This window comes from Trachypithecus francoisi, unplaced genomic scaffold, assembly GCF_009764315.1.
Source record: "Trachypithecus francoisi isolate TF-2019V2 unplaced genomic scaffold, Tfra_2.0 Lachesis_group13, whole genome shotgun sequence".
NCBI lineage: Eukaryota > Metazoa > Chordata > Mammalia > Primates > Cercopithecidae > Trachypithecus > Trachypithecus francoisi.
In genome coordinates this window covers 116,807,887-116,816,655 of record NW_022681458.1, presented here as the reverse complement: position 1 = coordinate 116,816,655, position 8,769 = coordinate 116,807,887, and the positions used below count along the sequence as shown (strand labels likewise).

Genomic DNA, 8,769 nt, shown 5'->3' with positions numbered 1-8,769 from the left:
GGAAGTGGATTTCACTGATGGAAAAGAAGTTCAGTATTTCTGGTCCAGCCCAGTAAGCTGCTCCCGTCGCCCAGCCTTCCACACCCCTGCAGACGTCACAATCCCTACTCCCACTAACCTGAAAAGGGAGCTATGCATTGCCTGCAGACGGTCCTTGGCCTGCAACCCCGCGATGGGGTCCAGGGTCTGTGTCCATTTCTGGTTAAAATTGCTCTAAGGCTGGTCGCTGTCTTGGCCTTCCCTGCTTCCTCTCTGTTCACTTCTCCCCTCCTTAGCCCATATGAAGCTTTTACGCAGGAGATGGATTATCGCCCCTCTTGGAACATCAAGGACACCACCAGGACACTGCACTGTCTCTTTGACCCTAGGATTCTGCAGACCTCAGTCTTCTCCTGAGGTCCCCTCACTCCCTACCTCATTTTTTCCATCCTTCTGGGGCCTGGGTCTACTACACCTCAGGCTTCCTCTTCACAGTCACAGACACAGGGAGCCCCCTTCATCCTTGGGCTCTGGCCACAGTTCACCTGCTGCAGGACATTCAGTGGCTTTCAGTAGTTCATCCAGACATTCAGTTGGAAGTGGGATTTCCTGGAAGGAAAGCAGGACCTCAGAATTGCACTGAATTCTAACACAAGAGCCCAGATTCCCCTTCTGCATGGGACATTAAGCTGCAAACACTACATAGGCACTTAATGCTCAGCTGCCCTTTTAACATCTGGTCCAGCTTTGTCCCTCCTCCTTGGAATATCTCAGAAAATATATCTCCACCTTGAGTTGTTTAAACGCATCATCCTATGTGATTCCAGACCATCAGGGGGTGCAATGGGTCCTCACTAGAACTTCCACTCTGCTTGGAAGACTTAGAAAATCCTGAGGCTACTCAGAGGGTCAGATTCCCATTTCTGTGTTTCAGAAAATCTTCAGTCTTCCCCGGACAAGTGAGGAGACGGAAAATGTCTAGTCTCTGGTACATCTTTTGCAAGCAATGGCCACTCCCAGGAATCAAAACTATCAATGAATATATTTTTGAGACTCTGGTTAAGAGTCATTCTGCAATTTCAGGTAGGATGGAGTGGTTCTGTGGCTCCTGAGGTGATTTTGAAAAGATCTTGACTCTCCCAAGGACCATGGAGGACATTTCTGGCATTTCCAGACCAGGAGGAGTGACTGATGGACCTCCAGTGTGACTAGGAAAACTTTTTGTTGGACAGCTTTGCTTTGGCTTTCAGGCCTTCACATAGGTTGCTTAGGTCATGGAAGTGCTTCTGCATTTCTGCATAGGCTCAGGATGCCTTCTCAAGTCGTCCCTGCAATTATGAGACAGTTTCTGTCTCCAGAGGTCACTTAGAATCACACAAGAGGCTTCCCCTTCAAAGGGACACCAGACAATATAGCCACAGTTCAGCCAAGATTACCTGTGTTTACATACCTGTAAAGTAACACTCCTGTAAGGTAACTGTAAAGTTACCTCCATTAACTTGGACATCTTTCATGAATAGAGAAACTCTAGTGATTGCTATATAACAGCTGCCACAAAAATTAACCAATACAAATAAATGATAAATGAAAAATAATTAATAATTTTGATAATGAACGCAATCATCTAAATAGTAAGAATTTTAATACTGGTGACAATATGAACATAAGGATACAAAAATCTATGTGGAGATTCTCCTAAATATATGAAAAGTTCACATATTGGGTCCTCCTTGTGTCATTCGGAGCCAGCGTCAAAGAATTTCACTATGAAACGTGTTCCATGATGGCAAACATGAGAAACAGGAGGTGAAAGGAAAGCAAGCCACACGAGAGCGTGGGCTAATAGCACCACTTGTGTGCAAACCTCTCTAGTCAAGGACTGCCAGCCAGAGGTGAAGAGAGTTTGGCTTGTGTCTTACCTACCACTGGTAAAAAGCTTTCAGTAGTGCAACCAGATGGCTGGTTTGGCCTGGCTCCCTGCAAAGAAGACATGTATCTGATCCCCACCAGCCCATCAGTCCTGGAACTCAGAATCCTACATGCAGTAAACATGAAGCTCCTTCTCCATAGCTGACTTCACCTCCTTACTGTCCTTCTGCCATCTGGTGTTTCAGGTGCTCTCCAGCTCTGGACTTCTTGGCTCCCCTACCTTTACCAAGTGAAGTCAGGATGTATCATTCTCAGTGTTCTCCTGCCAGTCCAAGGGGAAACTGACCAATACAGGCATACCCTGGATGGACTTCCTTGGAATATTTAGAAAACAATGAGCTTCCTTGGGAGTGGTGTGAGCTCTAGGAGGAGAGTGACAGTCTCCCATGGACACCGGAGAGGACTTAGAATATTCCCAGAGGCCTAAGCAGTCCAATCTGCCCTGGAAACATCAGGAATGATATACTTGGTCTTCCTGAGGTTCCAAAATTTTCTAAATAAACTCAGAGGTTACAGAATCATTTTTCTCTCGGGAACTGAAGTGGAGTTATTTACCTTCTGCCAGCATCTCACTTTTTTTGTTTTCTAAGGTAGCTTTTGAGCCCAGAAGTAGATATTCCTTGTGTTTGATTTACACAGTGAGCTTCCTAGAATGCCCATGCGTCTGGATACTTTCTGCATTCACTCAGGTATTCACAAAATGCTACAGTTCTACTGAAAATCTATGAGATGGCCATTTGATCACCTGAGCAACTTTAGAATGTGTCTTCTATGGAAGCCCTGGAGCTTCCCTTCTGGTATTTCATCCATTGCTGGTACTGAGTACCCAGGGCAAAACCCTCCATCAGACATTGTCAGCAATTCCAGAATTGAGATGGCACTTACGTGATGGGGCTCAAGAATCAGATGGTAGAAGACCAACCAGGAGTTGAAGTCTCAGTAGGCTTGGGGGCTTAATGTTCGATACACACCAGACTTCTAAGACTCTGGAAGCGGGTGTGGATCTGTCTGCAGAGTGCTTCTCATCTACAGCCTGGACCAGCCATTTCTTCGGGTGAACTACTGAAAGCTTTTGTGTGACCTGTGTCAGGCAGAACTCTGGCCAGATCCTTTTCCATAGTCCATTTGTAATGTATTTCCACGTGACACAGGCATCTCCACTTTTGCCCAAGCCCTCATGTGGCTCAGAATTATTCTCCGTACTGCCACTCTTCTTTGCCATCACAGAAGATATTTCAAGATGTAGCCCTAAGCCTCTCCCTGTAACCAATAACATGAGGGCTCATATGGGAACAATGTCACAGGCTTATAGGAATAGGTTCTTAAATATCTGCTTTTTTATTATTCTCTTGATTAAAATGACATTTATATTATCACCATTATGATTGTTATTAATGCTATTACTATATGGGTACAGTTCTTTATCATGGATATATTTGTGGTAGTTATTATGCAATGTTGAATAATTTTCTTTTATGTTCTGAAGACTGTTGAATTTGCTGAAGATGATTAAAAGAAAACCTTAAAACATACATACCACAGCAACCCCAAGACTCCTACTGTACTACCTGGTGTCCTGTAGAAGAATGGGCTTCCCAGTTATTTTTTTATTTTTCAGGCAGGTACCTATTCATACCAGCATAGGAGACTGATGAAGTGCACCCTGATCTTGCCATGGGCTCAGAAAGAATTCATACATATGCTTTATGTGCTAGCAACTCTGTGTGTAGGCCTGTGAGCCCTAGAATGCACTTTCTTTCACCAACTAGTCCACCTAAAAGTTTTCTAAGTCAAACTGCCCCTCCACGCTTGGATAGGTCATGAATGGCTTTCTGTAACCCACCTAAGATGAAGGGATACTGCTAAACCAGGTTTATGACCAAGAAACTTTTACCTGGAGTGGCAGGAGAGGGACTACCTGTTCACCAGAGTCTCTGCAACATTTTCTTTTTCTTTTTTTTTTCTTTTTTTTGCGATAGAGTCTCGCACTGTCGCCCAGATTGCAGTCCAGTGGCACAATCTTGGCTCACTGCAACCTCCGACTCCAGGTTCAAACCATTCTCCTGCCTCAGCCTCCTGAGTAGCTGGGTTACAGGTGCATGCCACCCCACCCGCCTAATTTTTGTATTTTTAGTAGAGACGGGGTTTCAGGCTGGTCTCAAACTCCTGACCTCAAGATCTGCCCGCCTCGGCCTCCCAAAGTGCTGGTATTACGGGCATGAGCCACGGCGCCCAGCCTCTGCAACATTTTCTAAGTCAGTACAGTAGTTCTTTGAACCACCTTTTCAGTCAAAGAACTCATGAAAAAGTCCTCCAAGAACTTGTGACCTTCTGGAAATTGTCTAAATCTCTACAGTGTCCACAGTCATCCAGGGCAGTATTGCAAACCACTGACTGGGTTCCACCACTATCAAAGCAAACGCAAAATATGCCATGCCCACCAAAAAAAATCCAGAAGCCATGGTATTTAGCTCTTTCCATCTTTCTTGCCTCCTGCAGGTGGGAGAGTACTGAGTATGATGCCCTCCCACAGCCTCTGGAGGACATACCAGTGCCTAGAGGTACCAGTAGAGAGGGTCCATGAAAGAATAGATGACAGCCAGGTGGCTGGGAATGACATTGTCCTGGGGTTTATTGCTTGTCATGAACTCTGCCACTGGGCAACATGTCCGGGTCTGGACTCGTGCCTTCTCTGGATCCCTGCCCCATCAGCCAGCTATCTTATGCCCTGAAAGCTGATAGGTGTTGGTCAGCATGGTGTTGCAGGACCAGGGTTTTATTAACATTCACTCTTAGGCTGAAACACCACAAGTTAACACAGGAGTCCCCAGGTGTGCACATGCCAACCTCCAGATTGTTTTTCTTCTCATTCTAGATATTCATCCTTGCTTTCTGGGACTTGAAATAACCCTACACCACCAAATCTTTATGCCTATTATCCACTTAGGGAAAGCTTGTATGTCCCAAGTCCATAGGGTTAGTATTATTATCAGTATTATTACCACTAGCACCAGTATCATGATGATCATCATTCCTGTTAATATTCATCAATATTTTTATTACTACCATTGTTAATACGGATTTTTCATTATTGTACAGCAAGGAATATAGTTTATCCATTCACAAATGGTGTCCAGTACTAAAGATGACTACAAGGCATCCTCTGCAGACATATACACACACAGCTGTCCTGGAGACCCAGCTTTGCCACCAATTGCTCTTTCATAAGATGAGCTCCCCCAGTGCCCACCAGTTTTTCAGGACTCGACCTGAGCTGGTTGGGCTAGACCTGGAAAAGTTTCCTATTCTCAGCTGTACCAGGAAAAATTTTAAAGACGCTTCAGAGGCCTAGTAATAGCTTTTGGCAGCTTCCAAGACCAGGGAGGGTTTCTTGGCCATTCAGAGCTATTCAAATATTCTAAGTAAACTCAAGGAACCAGAAACCCCACTTGCAGTCATGAAATACCAGTGAATGGCCTCTGTGAGTCTCTTCAAGTTTTTCAAAGATAACCGCCTGGAAAGGCTGGCCAGGAAGTCACCCAAGCCCATTCCTCTGCAGGATGTTCTATGCCAGCCAGAGACCCAGTGAATTGCCATTGAACAGAAGGGAGGAACAGAAGACAGCATGCTTGAGCTTCTGGAAACATTCTAAGTGCCCTTGGTGGTCCAGAAAAGACTGGTGCTACCATAGGAGGCACAGATATGGCAACCTAGCCACTCTAGGAACCACACAAGGTTTAAAGGCTCCCACGAAGTCCAGGAAGGGCAAACATGGCCTTTTAGGGCCATCAGATTTTATTCTAAGTCTACGTGGGAGACAGTGCACTTGGCTTCATAAAAACACCAGTGGAGGTGCTATCACTTGCCCCAGTATCCGGTCTTTTCCACCTCATCTCAGAGCCAGGCAGCCACCATTTCCCAAAGCTGCTGTGCAATGAAAGGGGAATATTCTAGGTGCTCTCCTGTGCCCACGAAATTCTGTGGCTGCACTAAAGGCAGGAGTTGTCCTCCGGAATGCTCTTCAGGAATCTGACAACACTAGTCAAGATGAAAGAAGTTCGATTCAACGTCATACAAAACCAATCACCAAAAAAAAAAAAAAAAAAGCACAGTGAGACAAAATGATGAACACATCTGCTAATAATCATGAATGACAATAACAACAATGATGATCTTAGTGATAATGCCACCAACACCGTTAATGGCAATAACAATAAACCTGAGGTAATGGGTGTTGGGGTCCGGATTCACCGATGTGAAGGATGCCGCCAATTTCTGGCCTTACAGAAATAAAGGAAAAGTAAACACCTGAAGGAGGAGGAGGTGAACCTGGATAGAGCTCCCGCCGGCCTCTGGGCTCTTCTTGGTGGAAGGAGAGGGACTTGGTCCTGAGCCTGCTCTGGATCCACCCGCACCAGAAACCGGGAGTCCTAGTTCCTGGATGGGCTCAGTCCCACCCAAGCCAGACGCCCCGGAGACCCGGAGCCCAGGTCCTCCAGCCCTCGCTGCCGCTGCTCCTCGCGGAGCCCAGGCCCCCCACGGCACCTCAGCCTCAGCGCGGCCCTGCGGGGACAGCGCCAAGGATGATCCGGGCCCACCGTGGGCATCCGGGCCCAGCGGGGACATCCGGCCTCAACGGGATACCGATGCCCTGAGGGCACGGAACAGCGGGGTCCACGCAGGGCCCGCCATCTTGGGCCTTGCAAAAAGAGCGGCCTCTTCAACGACCCCACCCGGAACCTCCCCGGAGGCCCCAGCCCCAAAGCCAGGGCGGCGGCGCCTCCATCACTCTGGGTAAAGAAAACTCAGGTCTTCCGAGGAGACTCGGCTCGCGGCGGGAAGGAGACCGCGCATGCGCCCTGCATGGCCAGAACGATGGGTTTCATTGTCCTCTGCCGGCCAGGAGGTGGCAGCACAGGACGTTTGGCCTTTACTGCTTAGCGGTGGACCTGAGTCTGAATCACTGAAATTCAGGTATGGATTATTCAGTACCTTTCTTTTGGAAGATCAAATGGAAATTGAGTACGATATCTTGTGCTTTAATTAAAGAAGATGGGAATAAAGAAACAAATTCGAAAGTTAGTATACAAAAGTCGATTGATTCCCTCTATGTGAAGGGAAGAAGAGCTTGAATAAGAGAAGCATTCTGTGTTATGCTTTAATGCTGGAGATCTGCCACCATGCGTTTGTGAAATCCCGTAGAATTTCACAGCACAAATAGTAAATCTTAATGTGGCTCAGGACTACATATAATGTCAGCCGCAGTTTGAGGGTAAATTACATATTTAATTAAACAGATTAAACAATAAATAATGTTATGAGTTCTGCCTGGACACAATCCTTGCCTCTCCAACCAGTTTGCCAAGGGCTCGAATCTCTTGCTCATTATCCTCACAATTGACATAAACCCTGGCTGCAGAGTAAAATCAATCACTTGTGGAGATTTCTTAATATAATGATGTGTCCATTTCAACCATGAATAAGGCCATTTAGCCTTAGTAAGGCCTATCATATTAAGATTGTGTCTGTTTGGCAAAATTTCAAGTCATCATCCCACTTGTTATTCAGGAAACATTTTCTCTTGAGTTTTAGGTTCAGTACTGAGGCTCCTTGATGGACAATACATTTTCCAATTCTGAGGACAAGGCAGAGGAGGCCCCCTCTGTGAGAACTTTCATTTTGCTTCTGGAAAAGTACATTGAATCAAATATAGGAAAGGCTTGCATGGTGGCTGACGGGTTCGGCTGTTTTATCCTGCTGGTGTTTTATCTTCTGGACAGAAGTAAAAGGAACACAGCTGTGTCTGTCTCTGTGTAATAACTCAGGACTTACTTGAATAAACTCTGGGGTGTCATGAGATGAACTGCTACCTCCACTTAGAGAGGTTTCAGGGACAAAATTTCAAGAGATTTCTGAGGGATGGAAGAGTAGGGCTGCCTCATTCTCTGATCCCAGGTAACTACTCAGAGACAGAGGCAAGTGCTGGGGACACCCAAATGCATATACTAGGTGTCTTGGATTCAGCCTCCATTTCCTTGCTAAATCTATGCAATGACACACTGAGAAATCTGGCAAGTGGGGCTGAAGATCCCTGATGTGTCAGTTCCAGGGTTGGATGGAAACAAGCGGTTTTAGTGGACACTGAAGTAAAGGGAGGTGAGCTGTGAGGAAAGAGCCGTTGAAGACTGGGGAGACTCAGAAGTTGGGCTGGAATCTCCACCCATAAGCCAAGGAGTGCAGATGCAAATCGATTTGTTAGGGCTGCGTAAATGAAAGAAGGACTTCGCCAACACACTAAGTTTTTCAACAACCGACTGTATTCTTTCAATATTTGTAAGTATTGATCTTTTGGAAATGTTTAATGAGATTTCTTATGTAATTCTGCATTCAATTTATGCCCAGGTCACTTTGCTATGATACATTTATGTGCTGCATTTTTATGAATAGACATTTTCTCAAATTTCTGAATTATTTTGCTAAACTATGTGTTAAGAGTTTTTTCTAGAGGTCCCCCTTCTTGACTCACTTTTCTGCTGAGAAATCTATCAGGTTTCTCCACAGTGATTTTCAAGTTTGATAGCTCCTCAATGTGAGAAACTTAGTGTCAACTAAGAAATGAATTACCACTAAAGAATCTTCTCCTTTCAAGATGCTAACCGTGTTTTGTCCAGTGTGAAATCTCACATGTGCCACAAGTGTTACTCTGTGAACAAAGGATTTCTCATGATTTTTCAAGGCATAACTTCTCCAGTAAGAAGTGTTTGGTGTCCAAGAGAATTCATTGCCCCTTGAAAGACTTTCCCTTCTTATTGAGCTTACAAAGGATTTCCTCTCTTTTTTCCATTTCAGCAGCATTTTAAT

The 8,769-nt window shown here is 45.4% G+C and overlaps 1 pseudogene; it reads right to left on the bottom strand.

Annotated features, from left to right (window-relative positions):
* The window catches only part of LOC117095273, a 1,129,150-nt pseudogene that overhangs the window by 1,009,746 nt on the left and 110,635 nt on the right, over nucleotides 1-8,769 (bottom strand).